Source organism: Meriones unguiculatus, chromosome 7 (genome assembly GCF_030254825.1).
Source record: "Meriones unguiculatus strain TT.TT164.6M chromosome 7, Bangor_MerUng_6.1, whole genome shotgun sequence".
NCBI lineage: Eukaryota > Metazoa > Chordata > Mammalia > Rodentia > Muridae > Meriones > Meriones unguiculatus.
In genome coordinates, this window is record NC_083355.1 from 33,710,640 (window position 1) to 33,734,184 (window position 23,545).

Below are 23,545 nucleotides of genomic sequence, written 5' to 3' on the forward strand. Positions count from 1 at the left end.
TCAGGTCTGTGGGTGGAGAGAAAAAAAAATCTTCTCTTCCCAAAATAATCTCTTTCTGCAGTTTGAAGGCGGGGGTTTGAAGCTGGACCAGGCCGCTAGCACTATTTTTACCCAGCTCACAGTTCGGGGTGTAAACAGCAACCCTGGCCACACGTCCCGAGTCGGCAATCTTCCTCACTGCCCCCCGTACCCCCCAGTGTCCTGTAGCTGACAACAGGGTCAACCTCTTTGAGGCAGAGACAGGTCCTGGAATTTTGTACAGATTAAAATGGGAAGGAGTTTACCCTCGGTTCAGGTGATGATTCCTGGACTATGGGGTCAGTGTCCAAACACAGAGACATTGCCATGGCTCCATTATCTTTGCTGTAAACACCAGGCCCTTGACAGCCACTGTGCTGGGGATGGTTTAAAGATGCAGAATCACGAGGGGAAAGGCAGGCCCACAGCCAACCCCCCCCCCCCTCCCCTGTGCACTCTGAAGTTCCCGGAGCTCAGGCCATGACCCTCACTCCCTTTTACACAGTCAAGCACCTTCTCCCTTATTGCTTCAACTGCGAGGCAACGCCTCACAAGGTCGGGAGCTGCAGAAAGCAAGCATTTTACTCGGAATGACGAAGGCCTCCTAAAACCAAATCCACTTAGTTCTTCAGAGGATAGAGGCCGATGGCCTTCTGTGCTAGAGCCACAAGAGGGCCAGAGAGGCAGGACCAGCTCCTGCCACATCTCCAGTTGGCAGAGAGCATGAGGCGCTAACCAAACATCCTTGTCTCGTGTCTGCCACAGGAGTGGGTGAGAGGCCAGTTCAGCCTCCCAGAGAGCATTTTGTTCTTGAAATAAATAAACCAGCAAAGGTGAAAATGGGCCCATCACGGCTGGCACCTCCCTACTGCTTCTCTTCTGGGGCATGACTGGGCTTCGGTTGCTTTCCCTGTACCCCTGTTCGTTACCCAAGGCTGCCCCCTAAGGCTTTTCCTCTAAAATAAGGAAGGGGTTATGAGTCAGCAGGAAAGCCCGCTCTTGCTCTTTATGAACAATGCAACAACTTCTTCATCTGCTAAAATTTATTTTGGAAAGCTGGGCACGGTGGCACATGACTATAACTTGCACCCCGGAAGCAGAGGCAGGTGGATCTCTGAGTTCGGGGCCAGCCTGGTCTACAAAGTGAGTTCAGGACAGCCAAGGCTACACAGTGTCAGAAAAAAAAATTTAGAATATTATTGTTGTGGTTACCAATATAGGTCAACACTAACTGGAACTCTGGAAGCTGTCCTCTGCATCCTCCTGTCTCCACCTCCCAGCTGCTGAGATTCCCAGCGTGCACCGCCAGCACTTGGTACTGCCACGGCGACCTTTGCTCAGCAACCCAAGCGCTTCCCAAACATCCTGAGCCCCCCCCCCCCCCCCCGCAGCTCTTTTGGAGGAAGTGGTTTCGATTGATTGTGGTAGCTGTTTATCACAAAACTCACTGCCAACTATCGATAGCTAAAGTGGCATTGGGGCCCTGTGGGTGGTACCAGGGCAGGGGACGGATGAGAAGATGGCCTTCCGTTTGAGAAGCGAGGATGGGAACACGTTGTCTCAACCGGCTGCGTCCTAGGTTTCCATTGTTAGCCTGGCTCTTCCAGGACTGGGCACCAGAATCCAACTGATGACTTTCAGCCTGGGCTAGAACAAGTCTGTCTCAAAAGCCAACCCCGGCAGCTGGAGAAATGCCTCTAAGTTAAAACGCCTTTGCTTCTCTTCAGGACTGGGGTTTGGATCCCAGCACCCGTGTTAGGCAGCTCCCAAACAGCCTGGAACTCCAGTTCCGGGTGATCGGATGCCCTCTTTTGGCCTCTACGGGCACCCCCTTACTGCGGCATTACCAGTTCCAGGCCAGTAAGGGAACCTGAACCAAAGCGGAAACAGCAACAACTAAACAAAAGGTAGCCACGGGGGGTTGTAACTCGGCAGGAGAGCCTCTGGCCTGCCGGAAATCCCGGAGTTAACCCCACCCCACACTGCCGAAAGACAGGGGCTGGGGATGGATGTTAACTTGGATGTGTGGGTCACTTGGTAGTCTATCCGCCTGGCACGCTCAAATCCCGTGTTTGAGCCCCAGCACAGCCTAAACCAGGTGGTGTAAGCAGCACATGCTTGTTCCTTCACCCAGGAGGCAGGAGGATCGAGAATTCAAAGTCATCCTTAGCTTCACTGTGAGGCTGAGGCTAGCCTGAGCTCCATAAACCCCTGTTTCAAAACAAAACAGAACCAGCACCACGTAGAAAACAGGAGCAGGGACAAGCGCCCACGAGGGAAACCGCACGTGGCCCAGGCGCGCCGCCAGGCTGGCCGTTTGTTGTGAACTGTGCTCACGCCCCAGCGAGGACACTGCGGAAAGAGGAAGCCTGCAGCTGTGCCCGAACTTCCCAGAATCCATCCCGACGCACCCTCTCCCGCGGCTTCGGGTAAGCCTTGGTTCTGCTCTCCCGGTGACTCACATGCGCTGTGCTGCTCTGAGATCATCCGGGAAGGCACTGACAGTTGGCGTGGGACGTATAGGTGAGGTTTCAGTGTTCTTGAGACGCCTTTGATGGGCATGGTGAGTGGGCACAAGGACTATTGCCACCTAGTGCCCCTGGTTATGTAATTTTTTTTCCCATGAATTATAGTTTCTTCTTCTGAATTTTGCTTTAAAAATTTTTTTTTTTTTTTTTTTTTTTTTTTCAAACAGTCTCACTGTGTAGCCTTGGCTGGCCTGGAACTTTCAGAGATCCACCTGCCTTGTGTGTGTGTGTGTGTGTGCGCGCGCGCTTCATGTCTCTGTGCATGCCAAGGCACCTATGTAGAGGTCACAGGACAATTTGTGGGAGCGTCTACCAGGAGATCTCAGAGAACGCATTCAGGTCGCATTCAGGTCGTCAGGTTCCAGCCACAGTGCTCTACCACTGAGCTGCACCTCTAAATGCATTTTTATAAGTGGTTTCTAAGCTAAGAGCTCCGGTTCCTGTAGAAGGTGGGTATTGCTATGGTGTCTGAGCTATTTCTGGAGATGGATAATTTAGATTAAAATTCCACAGCTTTGAAGAAGAATCCGTTGTGGCTAAAAGCAAAGCAGAGTCACTGACTCCCTCTCACGTGATATGCAACAGGGCCATACAGTCTTCTCACCTTTCATTCCTCCCCTCTTCTTCTTACCCTCTGCTCCCTCTGTCTCTTTTTTAATTTTAATTTTTTTTTTAATTTTGCCCAGGCTGGCCTTGATCTCGTTCTGTAGCCAAGGATGGTCTTTATCACCTGAACCTGTTGACTCAGCTTCCCAGGTAGCTTGGATCACAGGTCTGTGGCACAGAGCTCATCCGGGCTGATGTTTTCTTCCTTCTGAAAGAAACCCCCAAATGGCAGAGTACTGCTGGCTTCTCTGCACCCCCCTACCCCACAAAGGAGGAGGAGTTTAGTATGGCTGATGGGTAGGAAGGAAGAAACAGGCCTCATAGCATCCTTTTTTCATAGCATCCTTTTCTTCTCTCGTGCAAAATTTTCTCCTGCAAGGTGAGAAGCAGGAGCTCAGTGTGGCCCAGGGTCCTCTCTAAGTGACCAAGTTGGTCCGACCCTAACTCGAGTCCTGGAAGCTCAAGTTTTTGACAGTATGAGTCACGTTCTGTATCAGTTTATCTGCACTGATGATTATCTTGGGTTCGCATCTAACTTAACCGCTGCCTTCTGATTCCGTCTGAAACTTGCAGGGAAGGGAAGGTGCTGCTATTTTTAGACCTCCGCAAAGACCCCAACAGATTTACTGGGAAACGTCCTGCTAAGTTAGAGCTGCCTTCTAGCGCCTCATTACTTGTCCGTGGAACACCAGGTCCCTTAGCTGTCAAGTGAGCAGACGGAGTTGGAAGGTGTTTTCCCATCTGAAATGCATCAACAGTTATGTACCAAATGCCCAGGAATGCATAGATAATGGAGAGAGACACGCTGCCATCATGTTTTATAGACTAACTAGTATGTATCAATTACAGTGTTTAATGTTGCAAACGAAATAGAGCGATTTCGAACATTTGTTGGCTCTTTGGAGATCTGGGAAGAATTGGATCCAGAATTCAGACAACACACATCCATTCCTGGGCTCTGCTCTGTCCGGGCTGGATTCACTCTTTAGCTACCCCGTGATGTCATTCCTCCTCTGTCCTGGCAGCCCAGTGCTTCTCAGTCTGGCTGCAGCGGGTTGCAGGAGCACCATTTACCAGGCAGCGAAGAGCCCAGGGCCTAGCAGGCTCTTCAGACTGCGGAGGTCTATTCTGATTAGGTCAGTGGTCCTCGACCTGTGGGTTGTGACCCCATTGGGGCTCGAACGACCCTTTCACACGGGTCGCCTAAGACCTCCCTGCATATCAGGCATTTACATTACGATTCATGAGAGCAGCAAAATTACAGTTATGAAGCAGCAAGGAGAGACATCTCATGGTTAGTAGTCTGCCTTAGTTTCTTTTCCTGTTCCTGTGATTTAAAAAAAAAAACCCTGATGAAGTGGGCTGGAGAGGTGGCTCAGTGGTTAATAGCACTGGTGATGGCTGTTCTTCTAGAAGACCTGGGTTCAGTTCTCAATACCCATAGTGGTGGCTCACCACCACCCATAACTCAGCCGGCTGGTGGTAGAGCATGCCTTTAATCCCAGTACTTGGGAGACAGGGGCAGATGGATCTCTGGAGTTCAAGGCCAGTCTGGTCTACAGAGTGAGTTCCAGGACCTCCAGGGCTACACAGAGAAACCCTGTCTGAAAAAAAAAAAAAACATAACAAACGAAACAAAACCATCCATAACTCCAGCTGCAAGGAATCCAACATCCCTTTCTGGCCTGCAGAGGCTCCCAAGCATTCAGGAAGTTCACAGGCACACATACAGAGAAAGACAGACCACTGTGGGTCCAAGGCCAGCCTGGTCTACAAGTTAAGTCCAGGGCAGCAAAAACAAACAAACAAACACAACACAACAAAACAAAAACCCTCTGGGGGAAAAAAAGGAACTTAAAGGCTCACAGTTCAAGGCACAGTCCATCCTAGTGGGAAGTCCAAGCAGCAGGATGGGGAAGCGGGTGCTCCCCTCACATCCACAATCAGAAGACAGAAGGAGGAGTGCATGACATGCTCAGCTCACTTTCTCCATTTTGTGCAACTTGGGGACCCCTGATCAGGGAACGTCCCCCCACACAGTTAGCATTGGTTTTCCCACATCATATAAACTGGTCAAGATACCCCCTTCCGTATTCGGAGGCCTGCTCTCTCTCAGGTGATTCTAGACTGTCACTAGGATGACACGGTGCCTTTCCACAAGGCTCAGCAATTTGGACACCTCTTTGGAAGGCAGAGGAACCACAACCCCTCACGGTGTTTTTTCTGTCAACACAAACCTAGACAGGTTTGGGAAGAGGGAATCTTAAGAGAGAAAAATGCCTCCGTAAAACTGGCCTGTACACGGGGTACATGGGGTGCTGCCTTGATTTTTGTTTGATGTGGGAGGGTCCAGGTTACTGTGGGTGGTGACATCCTGGGACCTGTAAGAAAGCAGGCTGGGCAAGCCAGGGGGATCAAGCCAGTAAGCGGCACCTCTCATGACTTCTGCTTTCCTGTCTCCAGGTTTTCGCCCTGACGTTCCCCAGCGATGAGCTGTCCCCCAGAAGTGTAAGATAAAATAAGTCCTTTATCCCCACGTTGCTTTTGGAGAGTTGCAATGGGAGAGTGCCTAATATAATAACAGCTGTTTATGACAGAAGAAAAAGACAAGAATTAAGATTAGAATTCTCTAAGCAGACATTTCAGTCAGTACAAAACAAACAGGGTGATGAGCACAGGAACACTCTTTACCCTGCGTCTTAGGCCTGCCTGGTCTTGCGCGCTGTGGTTCTAGCTACTCAGGAGGCTGAGACAGGAAGGCCGCCTGGGTTAAAGAATAGGTTTAAGACCAGCCTAGGCGATGCAGTGAGACCCTGACTCAAAATAAGAAGTGAAAGTACAGGGCTGGGTTGAAACTCAGCAGCTTCATATGTGGGAGGCCCAGGTCAAATATCCAGAACTTCCTCCCCGCCCCTCCCCTCCCCCCAGAAAAAGAGACACGAAGAAAATAAAACAGAGGGATCAAGCTACTCCTTAGCTTGTCAAGGGCAGGCCTGGGAAGCCAGACGTTTGCATTCCAAATTCTGTGCCAGCGTTATTCAAAGCAGCAGGTCTGTTCGCGGTTGAGGTTAGTCGACTGGCCTTGTTTTCTTTTATATGCATGGGTGAATGTGTATGTGTACATGTTTGCACATACAGTCTAAGACCACAGGACAACCTTGGACGTCATCCTTAGAAACTCTTCCTACCTCCTTTTTTGTTTGTTTGTTTGAGACAGGGTTTCTCTGTGTAGCCCTGGCTGTTCTGAAACTCACTCTAGACCAGGCTGGCCTCAAACTCAGAGATCTGTCTGCCTCTGCCTCTGGGATTAAAGGTGTCCCCACCTCTTTTGAAATGGGGCCTCTCACTGACCTGTAGCACCTTTTAGGCTACGCGGCTGGCCAGGCAAGCCCCAAGGCTACTCTTCTGTCCATGTCCCCAGCACCACACTCAACATTTTTACATGGATTCTGGGGAATGAACTCAGGTCCTCCTGCTTGCAAGGAAGGCTTCTTACTGGCTAAGGAAAGGGCTCTCTCCATCCCTAGGCAGTGCCTTATACATACTGACTGTGGTGGTACATGCCTTTAATTCCAACATCACCGAATTTGAAGGCCCCTGATCTACACAGAGAGTTCGAGGCCAGCCAGGGCTACATAGAACTGGTTTCAAAGATTTACTTACTTTATTCATTTACTGATTGGCACTGAGTCTCATGTAGGCCAGGCTAGCTTCAAATTTACTAAAGAGTTGAAGATGGGCTTGAATGTCTGTCCTTCTGTCCCATTCCACCTGAGTGTACCACTGTGCTTGTTTTTTGCAGCAGACCAGGCCCTGATGCACTCTAGGCAAACAGTCTACCAACTGGACTACATCTTTAGCCCCCTGGGATTTCGAAGCAGGTTTTCATGCAGTTCAGGCTAGCCTCAAACTTGTTCTGTAACCAAGGATCATGTTAGCCTCTTCACAGGTGTGTGCCACCATGTCCTACTTTATTCTGTTGGGGGGGGTGTTGTTTTTGAGGTTTCTAGGGGGGGTGTTTTGTTTTGGGTTTTCGAGACAGGCTTCCTTTGTGTATCCTTGACTGTCCTGGACTCACTCTGTAGACCAGGCTGGCCTCGAGCTCACAGAGATCTGCCTGTCTCTGCCTCCCGAGTGCTGGGATTACAGGCATGCGCTACCTCGCCCTGCCCAAAGAACTCCGAGCAGAAGATGGTGTTGCTCCATCAACTTCTGGCTTTTACGGGCCCAGTACGTCTTCACTGCAACACTCTGCTACTTGCCTTGTTTTGTTTTGTTTGTTTTCTTGTTTGTCTGTTTTTTCGAGACAGGGTTTCTCTGTGTAACAGAGCCTTGGCTGTTCCGGGCTTGCTTTGTAAACCAGGCTGACCTCGAACTCACACCTGCCTGAGTGCTAGGCACAAAGTCACGAGCCACCATGCTCTCTGCCTTCCTTCTTCTTTTAGGAAGATAACATGTGCGTGAGAGAGGCTGGGACAATAACTGAGGCGACAGCCATAAAGAAAAATGTGCAGGCCACGTCACTGAGGCAGCCTGTTCGTGTGGGTTGTTATTTCTATCAGATTTAAGGCCATGGTTTGAAGGGCTAACCATTAACCACACTGAGCAGATCAGCACTGCATGAGCTCTGAGCCATGGAGATACACCGGCCCTCTGTGTTCTAAGTTCAAAAGATCTGTGAACAAGATAATAACCCGAGTGAACTGAGAACCCAGAGCGTGAAGCCAAGTGCACACGGTAAATGGAGCATGGTCGCTAACACCACTGCTGGGCCACAGAGCTGTGAGAACAGTTAGAGCAACTCTAACTGTTCCTGGGGGCCTGCAGAATCCCTTATTTTTCCAGGAATTCTCCTGCCTCTGGCTCCCCGGTGCAGGGTCAACAAACATTTTTAGGTACATTTTATGTAAGAAACTACAGCAGGGAGCTGGTGTGTGTGTGTGCATGTGTGTGTGTGTGTGTGTGTGTGTGGCTTAGTGATAGAGAATTTTCTCAGTATATGAAAAGTTTGGGTTTGATACACAACCATCACCCCTCCCCCCCAAAAAAAAGCTACAGTGGGGACACATGATCTATTTATGCAGCAATCACTTGAATCCTTTTTAAGATAAGGAAGAGATCACGTAGCCGAGGCTGACCCCGAATTCAGTGTTTCTCTGGAGTGCTGGGATTACAAATATGTGTTGGGATGGAACCCAGGGTTGCAAGGCTTGCCAGGCAGGCTGGGACATCCCCAGCCCTCCTTTTAAAAAATAAGCATGCTGGCCGGGCCGGGTGGCACACGCCTATATCCCCAGCACCCTGGGAGGCAGAGGCAGGAGGATCTCTATGAGTTCCAGATCATCATGGTTTACAAATGGAGTCCAGGACAGCCAGAAAGAAACCCTGTCTTGAAAAACCAAACCAAAAGAAAAAGGGGGAGGGGGCATGTTTGCCTTTACAGAGGAGCTCCAAGACAGCCAGGGTTACACAGAGAAACCCTGTCTCAAAACAAACAAACAAACAAACAAACAAACAAACAATACATAATGCAAAAGCTGGCCACGATGGCCCCTGACAGTAATTCCAGCACTGGAAAAGCTAAGGCAGGAGGACTATGTGAGTTCAAGGTCAGCCTGGGCAGCATAGTTAAAAAAAAAAAAAAAAGAAAAGAAAAAGAAAAAGATTTGAGTAGCTAGAGAGATGGCTCTGCAGTTAAGACCACCTGGCTGCTCTTCCACAGGTCCTGAGTTCAATTCCCAGCACCCACAGGGTGGCTCATAACCTTCTGATAATGAGATCTGATGCCCTCTTCTGGCATGTAGGTGTATATGCAGATAAAACATTCACACGTACAGTAAACAAAAACACAAATAAACAAAATGACTTGGGAAATGCCTGTGCAGGTATGGGGGCTCCAATCTCCATTCTAGGGTAATAGATTATGACACGCTGTATTTTAAGATGCCCACATAACAGTGGGTATGCCTCCTTGTAGTTAATAAATTCTTCCTTGTGGGGCTGTAGAGATAGCTCAGTGGTTAAAAGGTGCACGCGGCTCTGGCAGAGGACCAGAATCCTCATCCCAGCACCTACATCGGGTTGCTCACAACCCCTGTAACCCCAGCTCCAGGAGATGCGATGTCAGCTTCTGGCCTCTGCAGGGCACTGCATGAAAGTACGGGACCACCCTGTTACACCTAACTTATTTTAAAATAAAACAAAACATTTAAATTTCATTTTTGGTTGACACAGAGCCTCACCGCAGCTGGCCTGGAATATGCTAATTAGACCAGGCTGGCCTGGAACTCACGGAGCTCTGCTTGCCTCCGTCTCCCCGGTGCTGGGATCAGGGGTGTTTGCTACAACACTGGGCCAAAAGATTTGTAAAATACTGGCTTTAGAGTTAAGAAAGGGACGAAAGCTAGGGCTTAGCCTGACTTGCCCTGACTGTGGGACTCACTTGGTGCCAACTAGGCAAAGCTGAAGAACCGGCTCCGGAAGAGACCCTAGCGAGGCTCTGAGGGACCCTACACCACAGCCTGGGGGGGCTGGAAAAGCGGGATGAGGGGGTTGATGAAGGAAATAGAGGGTTTCAGAGAGAAGCTGGGAGGACTGGGAGACGAATGGAAGAGACAGCAAGGAAGAAGAGGCAGCCATTGCGTCAGAGCTGCTGAGCGAGGATTCCTGAACAGCGTTTGCGACCTGGCTCCATGGAAGAAACGGTGCAGCTGGTAGACGCTTGCCTGGCATGCACGGGGCCCTGGGGGGTCATGCCACAGTGCTTCACAGGCCAGATGTTGTTCTGTAATCCCAGTACTCAGGCTCAGAAGGTGCAGGTAAAACTCTCTACCTAAAGGGTTTTAGCTAGCTTGGGCTAAATGAAACCCAGTCTCAGAAAGAGGGGGTGGGGTGGGGAGGGGAGTGGGGAGTATTTTAATCCTCAAATTCTATTTAAAAACCTGGTGCCACCACCCTGCGTGGCACCCCGCTTCCTTGCACTTGGTCTTCAGGAGGACATACATATTAAATGCTGTCCAGTGTGGGTGCTGTGGAAATGGAATTTGCTGGAACTGGAGAGCTCAACAGGAGTTGCTAGGACACAGACACTGGTGTGATTTTGCCTGAGGAAAGTCATTCTGAGACACCCTCACAGTGTTCTAGGAATTAAGCAGGGACTTTGGGTGTCATGCAGCCTTCGGTCCTTTTGCCTCTGCTCATCCCTTCATCCTTGTTTGAGGATCTGAAAGGGCCTAAGGAGTGCCAGGGACAAAAAGCACCTTCTCACCTACCAAGGAGCTCATTGTCCAGCAGAGCCGAACAAGGGACTGTCCCTGAGGCTAGTGCACCCTGCAGCTGAGCACGGAGGACATCCCAGTGCAGGGCTAGGAAACATGGCTGCTAGCAGGGAGACGTCTTTCCTCATGAGGCGGGTGTGGGGAGTGCATGCCTGTCCTCTCAGCGCTTGGGAGATGCAGGCAGGAGGAGCAGGCGCTCAAGGCAGCCAGAGATACACGAGCCCCTGTCTCACCCTCCCTCCCCAAGGCCTTTAACTTTGGCACTCAGGAGGTGGAGGCAGGTGGATCTCTGTGATCCACAAGGCCACAGATTCAAGGCCAGCGTGATCTACACAAGGAATTCCAGGACAGTCAGAACTATACTAAGGGGCCTTTCTCATAAAACCAACCAACAAAACAAACAAGTCAAAAGAAAAGGCAAATCTGCCAGGTGATACACTGGAGAGGAGGGTCCAGATCCAAGGGAGAGCAACTGTACAGAGAACAGAATCCAGTATGGCCGAACAGGGTACAAAGAGGAGGATGCAAGAGATGAATGGGGAGAGGTGGGCAGGGGATGGCTTTGGCATGTAGTTTAGTAGTAGTTGCCTGACATTCCCAATGCTCTGGAGTTCAATCTTCAGTAAGAGAGGGAGAGAGGCAGGGAGAGAGAGAGAGAGAGAGAGAGGTCAAGCATTCATCAAAAATGTGACTATCAGAGGACAACTTATGGGCCAATGTCTCCCCAACCATGTGGATTCTAGGGATCTATTTTCAGGCTTGGTGGCAATACCTTTACCTACTGAAATATCTAGCTGTCCTACTTCTTTGTTGTTTATATTTGTAAAAAAAAAAAAAAAAAAAAAAAATTATGGGGCAGCCGGGCATGGTGGCACAGGTTTTTAATCCCAGAGCTCCAGAGGCAGAGCCAGGAGGATCAATGTGAGTTCAAGGCCAACCTCATCTACAAAGTGAGTCCAGGACAGTAAGGGCTACACAGAGAAACTCTGTCTCAAAGACCAAAACCAAAAACAAAAGCAAAAGTATGGGGCTGGAGAGATGGCTCAATAGTTAAGAGCACTTGCGGTTCTTCCCGAGGATGTGGGTTTCATCCCCAGCCCCTCCAGCACCAAGGGATCTGAAGCCCTTCTCTGGCTTCCATGAACACCGCACGGATGTAATCCACAGACATATGTAACACTTGTGGGTTCTTCCTTCTTCTACTCTTCTCTTCCCTTTCAATCCTGAAACACTAGACACGAGAGAACAAAGGATAGAGAGGAAAGGAAGGCAATCCCTGAATAAAGTCCAGGGTCAGAAAGGGTGTGATATCATCACAGACTACTTGGTGCTGATTAGGGATGCCAATCTCCTCAGGGCAAGTCTGAGCTTTGCTCTCGGAATATCTAATTTATTCTCGTTGCCTCTTCTTTGTGCAGGACAACTTAACAAACAGCAACCATCAGCTACTACTGACAAACCACCAACTCCCACCAACTTTTGGAGCATTTACATACCCTCCAAAAAGTCCCCAGAACTCTGAACATCACACAATTGCAGACATTATCTGTAGATGGCAAAATCATGGCCCTGCCAGAGCCCGAGGCAAATCATAATCAGCTACTGTGAAGCAGCCGTACATTCCACCCCTGGGAGTAAAATGAAAACATATTCTTATAATTTTCTGTGTTTCTAGAGAAACCAGAGTTCTCACTACCACATACATACAGGCAAAACACCCCTACATATAAAATAAAATAAAAAAGATTAAATTTTGTAGGAAAAAAAATTCCACCTTTTCTCCTTCCCTTTGTCCTGTCCTTTGTTCCCTCCTTTCTGTTTGTATTTTCAAGTCATAGCAGACCTGGCTTACACAAAGTTAAGGAGTTATTTATGGTTTGTTCATGCTCTGCTGTGTAGACAAGTTTAAAGTCGCAGATTCCAGACACCCAATTCCCACCCATGATGGGGATTAGACCGAGGGCCTTGGGTATGCTGGGCAAATGCTGTACCACTCAGTTTCATCTCCAGACTTTAGGTTTTTGAGACAGGGTCTCATTATGTAGCTCAGGCTGGCCTGAAACTTAGCATTCCCAAATATTGGGAAAACAGGTATGTGCCACCATGCCAGCATGTGACTTGACTTTTGGTGACCCTACGAAACAAAGTGAGAGGATCTCCGAAATAATTCATACCACCCGCAGATCCTCCCCTCACCCCAACCTGCCTGTGTTCTGATTTTAAAAGGAGCTGGGTCCCCCGTATGCAAACAGGGATCCATTTGCAGAGAGAGGTTTAGACACACTATTAACAATGGGGTCCCTGCATCAGCAGATTCGACATCACCGGGAAACTGGCCAGGCAAACAGAAATCTCCAGCCGCACCCTCCATCTCCCACATCAGAGTCTGTGTTTTTACTAAGAGATGCTGGAGTGACACTGTGCGCGTTTGGCTTGAGAAGCCCTGATCGACAAGATAGGAAGCCGCCTGGCTCGTGAACTTTATTTCACAGTATTGCAGCCTGCACTTTGTGTTTGGCATGGCTGATTGACAGATGATCAGTTTGTCAACCTTTCTGTGCACAAATTTATGACCCAAAGTAAACTCTACTCTTTCTTTTTAGCTTTTCAAAAAAATTTTTTTTAAATCAGTGCCAAGGACTGGACCTAGGGCTTTCTGCATGAGGAAAGCACTCCTTCCCTTAGCTACATGGCCAACCCTTTCAGATATTTTTATTTTGAGACGAGGCCTCACTAAATTGTCCAGGGTAGCCTGGAACTCACTCTGTAGCCCTGGCAGGTCTTGAACTTGTGATCCTCCTTGCCTCAGCTTCCCCGAGTAGCTGGGATTGCTACAGGACTGTGCTGGCATCCTTGAACCCATTTTTTGTTTTGTTTTGTTTTGAGGCAGGATTTCTCTATATAGTCCTGCCGTCCTGGAACACAGTGTATACACCAGGCTGGCCTCGAACTCACTGAGATCCTCCTGCCTCTGCCTCCTCCCCCAAATGCTGGGATTAGAGGTGTGTACCATCTTGCCTGGCTCACTGTACCTATTTTTAAGTTACAGCTTTTGTGGGTGCCAGAGGAGTCCAGAAGAGGGTGTTAGATCCCTGACGCTTGGGTTATAAGTGGTTGTGACCAGCCTGAGATGGGCGCTGAGATCAAATGCAGGTCCTGTGGGAGCGAAGTACGTGCTTTCAACCCTTCAGCCATCTCTTCAGCAGCAGCAGCAGTGGTACCACCACCACCCTTTTTCTGGTTTTCTTTGTAGAAATTGTAGAATCAGGATCTTCTACAATTGAGACTACCCTCAAGCTCACAGTGAGTCAAAGCTGGCCTTGCGGTCCTGGTACCCTTGCCTCTACCTCCTGAGTGTTGTGATTACGGGCATGCGGCACCTCGCCCAGCTCCAGGAAGCTTCCATCTTCCTAAACTGGAATACAGTCACACAACGACTCCCCATCAGCCCACCCGACCACTACTGTACTTTTGGACCCTATGAGTTGGACCTACTCCAGGTATCAGTGAACCTTGTCTTTGTTCATTTGTTTGTTTTTGTTCTTTTTTATTTTTGAGACAGGGTTTCTCTGTGTAGCCCCGGACCTCCATCTGTAGACCAGGCTGACCTTAAACTCACAGAGATCTACCTGCCTCTGCCTCTGGAGTGTTAGGGCTAAAGGCAGGGATGCCTTACCAGCACCCGACAGCACTTGCCTTTTTATAGCTGTCTTATTTTACTCATCGTGATGGCATTCTGATTTATTTGGTTGTAGTGGTTTTTTGTTGTTATTGTTGTTTTATTTTTTTTTCTTTGTTTTGTTTTTTTTTTCTTTCCTTGCATTTATTTCTTCTCACTCACTCCGTCGTCACTCACTCACTTCTCTCCTTCTTATGGCCGGATGATATTCTACGGTGTGTGCCCAGGGCATTTGATGCCGTTCAGCCAGGGCAGACGTTGGGATTGCTTCTACCCTTCGGCTACGTAGATAATGCTAATACCGTATGGGCATATGAAGACTCGTAACCCTCCCTCCTTTCTTGCGTCAGAATCCTACTATGTTGTCCAGCCTGGTCTCAAAAACTCCTGGGCCAGAGGAATCCTACCATCTGGATTTCCTGAGTAGCCTGGCACAGCTGCACACTACCATAGCCAGCTGAAGGGTCACTGGGGGTGGGGAGTGAGACAGGGGCTCCCCCTACAGCCCGGGACGGCTTTGAACTCGCAGCAATTGGCCTATCTCAGCCTCTGGAGCACTGGGATTATCGACCTGTGTCACCATCCTGAGTTTTTTAAGGATGACCATTTGCTGGGCATGGTCGCTCACACGTGAACCCCCGACACTCAGAAGGTGGAAGGAGGGAGAAACAAGAGTCCTAGGACAGCCTGGGTCCTAGAACTGAGTCCTCGTCTCAGGAGAGCAAAAAAGAGAAAGACTCCTCTCGCAGCCAGCATCCCTCACAGACACGCCATGTCCTTCCCGCTTACACACAGTATTGTCTAGAATGCTAAATAAACACAACATCCCGCCTGGGGGATATGCTCACCATGGATCCCTCTTTAATCTATCAAGTCTCTAAACGACTTTCATTAGGGAGAATGAATTTTCTGTTGTTGGGAGCAAATTGTCTGTTTCATTTAGTGTCTATCCTAAAGGGGGCCTGGCTGCAGACCCAGAGCCGGAGTCAAACCATTCATTTGTGGAGCTCAGGAATTGATCTGGTGACACCGTGCTCGTCCCCTGATGCTATTCCTATCCACCCAAATTATCCGTGTGAATATAGGCGCATGCGGCCCCCACCCCCACCCCCGGTGTGCTGGGCAGCTGGTGACAGGCAGATGATAGGCTCAGACAGAGCTACACAGTTGGCTGCCCTGGGCCACGAGGCCTCCCTCCCCGCCAGTGTTGCTGGGCAGAGACATCTGTAGCCCCAAAGCCCAGGGCAGACACAGCCCAGGCAGTCTCCATGCTTGGCCGTCCAGCAGGGCAGGGCTCATCCCAAGAGAGGGGCAGCTGAGCGTCTGTGTGACCCATTCTCAAGCACTGAGGGGCTGGGGAGAGCTCAGCCAGTGAAGTGCTGGCTGTGCAAGTTGGAGCACCCGGGTTAGGCTCTCCCAGAGCCTGAGTGAAACCCAGGTGCAGCGGTGCGCACCTGTAATCACAGTGCTGGGAGGTGGAGAGGAGAGGAGAGTGCCCTCGGCTTGCTGCGGCTTGCTGGCCAGTCTACCTGAATCAGCCAGCTCCTGGTTCAGGAGAGACCTTGTCTCAGAAGCGTTTGAGGAAGACCTCTATCCATCAAATGTCAATGTCTGGCTGCCACATGCGTGTACGCACACATGAACTGCACTACATGTATGGGGGGGGAGGGGGAGGAGAGAGAGAGGAAGGGAGAGGGCTGTTATCTCCCCCAAATGTAGTGATAGCTCTCTCAGAACCCTGGTTTCTGGCATTCCTTCTTGCTTGTTTTCCCTCAAACATCCAGTGGGGGCATACTCCGGCACTCTCAGTTTCTTTCTCTCTTTAATTTTTTCTTTTCTTTCTGGGTTTCTCTGTGTAGCCCTGGCCGTCCTGGAACTCACTCTGTAGACCAGGCTGGCCTCGAACTCACAAAGACCTGCCTGCCTCTGCCTGCAGGGTACTACAATTAAAAGCATGCACCAGCAGTGCCTGCAGGCACTTTCCATCTCATCCCTACTATTTCGGCTCTAGGTCAACTCTAGGTTGTCAGATACCCTTGCGAAGAGGGGGCGACACCCACCCCGGCTCATCTGGATGTGGACGCTAAAACTCTGGATTTCACCTTTCCTGGAATCACTTTCACTTTGGAAAGAAAATCTTGACCTAAAGACAGGGAAGCAGAACTAGCTTCCCCATTCTCACATTTAGGCCTGGCCCTGGAGGAGGATCGCTTGGGGGCTGATCATTTATGGGATCTGATTAAGGGCTTTGGCCGAGATTTGCACCGTCTCTGAGAGAGGCCCTATCGATTTGGAAGGACGCACGCAGAGGGAGCTTCTGTTTGTCACGTTCTCCAAAGAAACCACGAAAGAACTACAGTCAGCCGAGTGTGCAAGGGAGGAAGAGGCCAGGGCCTGTCTGCAGGAAGCTGGAGACGCAGCGGTCTGCATAAAGGCGCACAAGCTTGATGACTCCGCAGGAGAACCAGTGTCTAGCCAGAAGCTTTGACGCCACGGGTAGGTGACTGTGTGACAGCAAGGATTCAGGAAAGCCCGGGGAACGTGCATGAAATACCAGCACACTTGTAGGCAACTGCCTGAAACCCACAACTTGCCGCCTCTCGGAGTGATTCCGCTCTGTCTACTTGGAGTGCTGGTCCTCCCTGGCCTTAGCGCCTCTTACGGGCTTATTCTAGGGCCCTCTAAAACACACTGCCTGCAGAAGACTGCCCAGACTGCCCTCCCTTAGCTGGGACCATTCTTGTTTCCTTTTTATTTGGGTTTCTTAAATCCTGGAAACCGAACCTGACGCCTCAGGAATGAGTGGGAGGGAGGCTGGAGACTGAACTACATAAGAAAGGGGGAAAGCAATGGACAGGAAAGGCTTAGATGTCCTTCAGCCTGCTGCCCACAGTGTTCACATCCTGAGTAGCTACATTCGAGCATGGAAGCCAGGAAGTTGATTTTGGAATAGTCCCCTAGCTCCACCATCCTATCATTGTTTTCTTTTTCTAAACATTCTGTTTTGAAACAGGGTCTTGCTAAGTTGCCGAGGCTGACTTCGAGCTTGCCTTTTAGCCCAAGCAGCTCTTGAACTTGACAAGGTCCTCTTGTCTCAGCTTCTTGATATCTGGGATTACAGGCCCAGGACACCAGGCCAGGCTTAATCATCCTTTGGTATACATCCAATAGGGCATCCCATCTGGCATTTACGACCTCTCTCTCTTTCTGTTTTAAGACAAGTCTCATTATGCAGCCCATGCTGACTCGGAGTTATAGCAATTGCCTCAGCCTCTGTAGTACAGAAGCCACTGCTCTGGTTCCAGTCATACATTCTTTTCCTTTTTTTTAATAATAATAAAAAAAAATTAGCCAGGCAGCGGTGGCGCACACCTTTGGTTTTAGCCCTTGGGAGGCAGAGGCAGGTAGATCTTTGTGAGTTCAAGGCCAGCCTGGTATACAGAGTGAGTTCCAGGACATCCAAGACTGCCCAGAGAAACCCTGTGTTAAAAACAAACAAATAGTTATACTTCGGATCATGATAATGCAAGCCTTTCTTTAATCCCAGCACCCCAAAGGCTGAGGCAGGAGGATCTCTGTGAGTTTGAGGCTAGCCTGGTCTACATTGTGAGTTCTAGGACAGCAATTTCTAGGACAGCTAGAGTTACATAGTGAGACCCTGTCTCAAAATAATAATAAAAAAGGAATATGTTTAGTGTGTGTGTGGGGTTATGTGTCTGTGGAGATCTGAGGTCAGCTTGGGCCCTAATGTGATATTTCTTTTTGTTTCATGTTTTTGTTTATTCTTTTCCCAATGTGGTATTTCTTTTTTTTTTTTTAAAGAGACAATTTAACCAGTTTATTTTTTTTACATTGTTTAATTTTTATTATTATTCTTATTAGTTACATTTTATTAACTCTGTATCCCAGATGTATCCAGCTCCCACATTCCCTCCCAATCCCACCCTCCCTCCCTCATCTCTTCCCTGCCCCTTTCCAAGTCCACTGATAGGGGAGGACCTCCTCCCCTTTCATCTGACCCTGTTTTATCAGGTATCTTCAAGACTGGCTGCAAAGTCCTCCTCTGTGGCCTAGCAGGACTGCTCCTCCCTTTGGGGGTGGGGAGGTCAAAGAGCCTGCCCTTGAGTTCCCGTCAGAGATAGTCCCTGTTCCCCTTCCTATGGGAAACCAATTGGTTACTGAGCTACCACAGGCTACATCTGAGCAGAGGTTCTAGGTTATATCCATACACGGTCCTTGGTGGAGTGTCAGTCCAATGTGGTATTTCTTAATGACATTTTCCAGTTTTGGTTTGTGTTCCAGGATCTACGTTTTAGCAAAGGAAACCCGGTGTCTGTCATTGGTGGTCCTTTCTCCTGGGTAGCGTAAAGTAGTGGGCTTTTCTGATTTCTAGAAAAGGTCACAGAGAGCCCAGACTGTCCCGCCTGCACCTCACAAGGCCTGGTGATACCCAGTGCCAGGCTGGTCCTCAAACTCATTACCCTCCTGCCTCAGCCTCCCAGGTGCTGGGATTACAAGTGTGTGCCGCCATGCTAAGGCTCCACGTAGGTCGGCTCAGCACTCTTCCGTTGAGGCTGGGAAAACGCCTGCAGCGTGTAGTTTCAGGTTGTTGTTGATGGACAGTTAATGCTGCTCCTGGGACTTGCTGGTGTCAAACTCTGCCTGCTGGGAGCTCCCAGGCCTTTTTGGTTTTGCTTTGCTGTGTGTGTGTGTGTGTGTTGTGGGGTTTTGTTTGTTTTTGTTTTTTGTTTTACCAGTAAGCTTTGAATTGGTTAGCTGTGCCTAGGGGAATTTCCCTTCTGAGGCCAAGGCCTCCAAGTAACTGCTACCTTATAATAAGGTCTTTCTCTGCTTTGATCACTTGAAGCCTGAGAGCATGGTTTTGCTAGGGGGGCTGTTGTTTGAGCCTGTGTTTAAATTCTAGGAATACATTTGGGTTTGCTAATGTAACTTGAGAGAGCTGGTGAGTTATTTTGGGTGTGCATGGCCCGGCCCTGTAATGCTAGGCCACTCTTGATAAGGGCCAGCTAGATTGGACCAGCTAGTTCCCTAAAAAGGCTCTCATTCCATCCAGCCCGGAGTGCTGACATTGCAGCCACCGCTCTCTGGCCTGCAGGCCCGCACACTTTTCTCCCAAGCGGATCAGGAAGCTGGAGGCAGGAAGAAAGCTTGTTTTTCTTTCCTGTAAGCCCTAGCTCCACCGTGAGCAAAGACTCTCCCCTCGTCTCACTCTGGAAACTAGGAAAAATCAAATGAACCCTCCCCACTCCCTGCCCTGGAGATTGGTGTCATGTGTCCCACGCTAGCCTTGAACTTGCTGAGTAGCCAACGGCGGGGGCGGGCTTACATTTGCTAAGTAGATGAGGCTGGCCTCGAACTTCTGATCCTCCCACCTCTACCTCCCCAGTGCTGATTCCAGACCTTTGCCACCACACCCAGCTCAAATTAGCATCGATTTAAGCATACTAAGGAGACTTCCGTAAATACTTTGAAACCAAAGGACACACGGACAGATGCCCGGGCTGGCACTCTTGAAGCCACACCCACGTTGGAATGGATTCCCAGCACAGGAGGACTGGCCAGTGTCAGGGCTCCTGGATGGCTTGTCTGTAAGATCAACGTGTCAGGCCGAGCAGGCCGAGCAGGGTGCACCCAGCACTTGAAAGCTGAGGCAAGGAAATCAGAAATTCAAGTTCTTCCCTTGTCACATAGGGAGTCTGAGGCCAGCCTGGGCTACGTGAGATGCTGTCTCAAAACAAACAAACATCTAGAAAAACTGTTACAAGAGAAAATCTAGGTGTCGAGGTGGAAATAGTCCTTTGGGCCCAAGGCCTGCCATAGAATCTTCTACTAGGGAAAGCAGACAAATTCCTGCCCCAGCTGGCTGCTGTACAGCAGTGTCACGGGGAGTCTTGGCTGACTCACAGTTTCGCTGGTCTCAGCCCAAATGCCTGCCCTGATACGGCACTAGGTTATCCCTTCCTAGAAAATTAGGCGCCTCACTTTGGCCCATCTGTTAGGAAAAGACCTGGAAAGACGCGCCCTGTGCCGCCACCTAACGGCTGTTCTGCGTCAAGGCAGCTCCCTGGCTGTTTCTCTTCCTCAGCAGCACCCCTCTCCGCCCATCCCACCAGCTTGGAGAGGCTCTCTCCGCGGAACCCAGGACTGTGACTAAGCCTGTCAAGTCTTCCAAAACTTCGCAATGTCCTCCTCGTTGTTATTTCCTGTCTGTTTCCCCGCCGTGATTAACCGTAAAACTCTGAAGGCGGAGAGGACCAGGGTGCATGTTTACCGGGAGGGGAAGGAAGCCCGGAGCTGGGGAGAAGGTATCCCTGGGCTTAAGGAAAACAACAGCCTGGAGACAGGTGGGTGGATGGAGCTGATGGGAAGAAAGGCTGAGTCCTTAGGCTTGTGAGAAAAAGGAAGAAGCAGGTGCCAGTCAGCTGGCTCTGCCAGCCTTCCCAGTTTTATCTTTTAAAATAATGATTTGTTTATTTGAGACAGGGACCCCTGCAGCAGCCCAATCAAGCCTATGTGCCTTGAAGTCTTTTTTCTTCCTTGACTGGGCCTCACGCTGTGGCCCTGGTACTCCACCGCGTGGACCACGCTGGCCTGGCCTGGAACTCCTAGATACTCTCCTGCCTCTTATCCCAGCTTCCCAGCTGCTGAGGCGACAGGAACGTGCCGCCATACCTAAGTACACATCTGTTTTCAAGCAGGAAAATGAGGCAAACAGTAGCGTTACCAGCCAGCGCCGCAGGCTGGGGGCCGTGGTAGCAAACGGCACTCCCCTGCAGTACAAACGGCTGAAGAAGGCCGGGCACATGGGACGCCTGCCCGGGAACGGTGAGAATAAGGACACAGGGAGCGGTGGGGACTGTGGCGGTGAGGGACACCCCAGCTAAGGAGGTGACAGCCGCCGAACCACGGGTGGTTATGAATTTCATGAACTAGTGCACCTGCACTGCCAGAGCTCGCCGATTCTAAAGAGCTGGGAGTCCGGGGTCCTCTGTGAAGTCTCTCTTTTGAAGTGTTGGCGGCTAATGTTGCTTTAAAAAAAAAAAAAAGAAAGAAAGCCAGCATTCTGTGGGCCAAATAAAACATGTCAGTGAGGCATATTTAGCTCCTAGGCCGACTCTGAAAACTTGGATCCAGGGCTATTTGTGTTCCGGAATCGTGACACGCCAACAGGACCCTTTCGAGGCATGTGGCCTCCATCAAGCAAATGCTAGATAACGGGAGAAGAATGTGTGGAGTGCTTCGGCTCAGGGTTAGAGCGCAGACGGGGTCTTATCCACAAGGCTTCAGAGGGGCTGCTTTGTCATTACGTCACGTGTTTCTTGAACGTATTCAACTAACTTCAGGAGCAGTGGCTGGCTGGGCCCAGTGACAAAGGCCTGTAACCCCAGCTCTTCAGAAGGCCGAAGCAGAAGGATGTCAAGTAAGGCAACACAGTGACCAGAGAGGCCTAGGGATGTGACCTAGAGCACTCGGCTAGCGCACACAAGGCTCTGGGTACAGTCCTCAGTGATGGAGGGAAGAAAATAAGCATTTGTTGAGCACCAACTCTATGCTAAACAAAGACAAGTCCATCCTTCTCTGTGGAGACGCAGGTTCTGGGGTAGACTTTTAGGGCCGCCCAGGTCTCGATCACAGCCACTCCGCTCGGCTGCCGTGGCTGCAAAGCAGCTTTAGGCACCACACAAGCCGATGCCTATGGCTGGGTCCCCCTAAAACCCCTTTCTCAGCAGGCAATAATCTAAGTTTGGCTTATGGGTCATGGTTTGCCAAATTCTGACCTAGAAGATTTAAGAGAAGGTTTTAGCTGCAGCCTAATACAATCATTTTGTTTTGTTTTGTTTCTAGAGCTTGCTTTGTAAGACCAGGCTGGCCTCAGATTCAGAGATCTACCTGCCTCTGTCTTCAGTGCAGGGATTAAAAGTGTGTATCACTATGCCTGGCTTACTATTCTTTTATTAAATCATCTTATTTGTTGGTGGTGTACACACACGTGTGTGTGTGTGTGTGTGTGTGTGTGTACATGCTGTTCACATAATCACATCCATGAACTGCACACTTGTGGAGATCAGAGGACAACTTTTTTGTTTGTTTGTTTGTTTGTTTGTTTTTTGAGACAGGGTTTCTCTGTATAGCCCTGGCTGTCCTGGAACTCGCTCTGTAGACCAGGCTGGCCTCGAACTCACAGAGATCCACCTGCCTCTGGCTCCCAAGTGCTGGGTTTAAAGTATGCCACCATGCTGCCAGGCTCAGATTTGCTTTCTTTTTCTTCAACCCTGAGGGTCCTGGGGATTGAATTCAGGTTGTCAGGCTTGGTGGCGAGTGCCTTTACCCACTGAACCATTTTGACACCCCTCAACTCTTTCTTTCTTTCTTTCTTTCTTTCTTTCTTTCTTTCTTTCTTTCTTTCTTTCTTTCTTTTTGCCTATTAAGACAAGAATTTAGGATGGCGTCATCACTTTGACTTTAAAGTGATATTTATAAGTATAATACTCAATGTAACAGTGTAACAATTCTCCCTCTGTGTCTCTGAGACAGAGAGTCAAACTCAGAGGATCTGCCTCTGCCTCCTGAGTGCTGGGATTAATGGCCCGAGCCCCCGTGCCTGGCACCATGACCCTCTTGTGAGCTGTGGTTAGGTCAGTGATTTATAAATAGCTTCAGCTGACATCACTGGAGGTGGTGCTGGTCTCATCTAGCTGCTGACGCTACTTTGTCCAGGCTGTCTGAATATGAACCTGATTTAAGGTAATTTTCGAAAAGGGAACCATTTCCACAGCATGTTGACTTTTTGACCAAGATTGAGTTATTCTAACGAGTGATTCAAGATTCCATTCTCTCTCTCTCTCTCTCTCTTGAGCAGAGCAAATGTAGATCTGCTAAGGTTTATTAAGGAAAAGTGAGAAAGAACTGTGGAGGATGGGAGGGTCCTCAGGGGAGGAGCAGCCCCCTGTCTGTTTTGATGGGATTAGAGACTGCCACTGACAGACAGCAGGATCTGAGCACACCTGTTTGTCCCTGAATCCCCCCGGACTGGCTACTTGACCTTTAAAAATATAATCTAATCTAAGGAGAGTAAAATGGAGCAACATTTTGTTTTCTTACTTTTAACTTTTATTTTTCAAAATCAAACTTGGTCATTTTTCTCTTTCCCTTAAAAAGAGCTTTATTTATTTATTATGCATAAATGTGTGTGCACCTGACAGCATGTATGTGCACCAATTCAGCCGGATGCCCATGGAAGCCAGAAAAGAGCACTGGATCCCTTGAAGCTAGAGCTATAAGCAGCTGTGAGCTGCTGGAGTAGGTCCTAGGAATTGAAGTCAGGTTCTCTGCGAGAGCAGCAGGTGCTCATAACTGTGGGTGTTCATATCTCTCCCGCCCCTTTACAAGTTGCTCCTTTGAAATATCAACTAAAG

General features: G+C 49.4%; 1 long non-coding RNA gene across 1 annotated transcript; it reads left to right on the top strand.

Annotated features, from left to right (window-relative positions):
• The first annotated feature begins 1,393 nt into the window (after window positions 1-1,393).
• Window positions 1,394-21,935, top strand: LOC132655179 (uncharacterized). Its single transcript, XR_009592853.1, has 3 exons — window positions 1,394-2,447; window positions 13,683-13,929; window positions 16,120-21,935. It is a non-coding gene; the product is annotated as an uncharacterized LOC132655179 (long non-coding RNA).
• The last annotated feature ends 1,610 nt before the right edge of the window (window positions 21,936-23,545 follow it).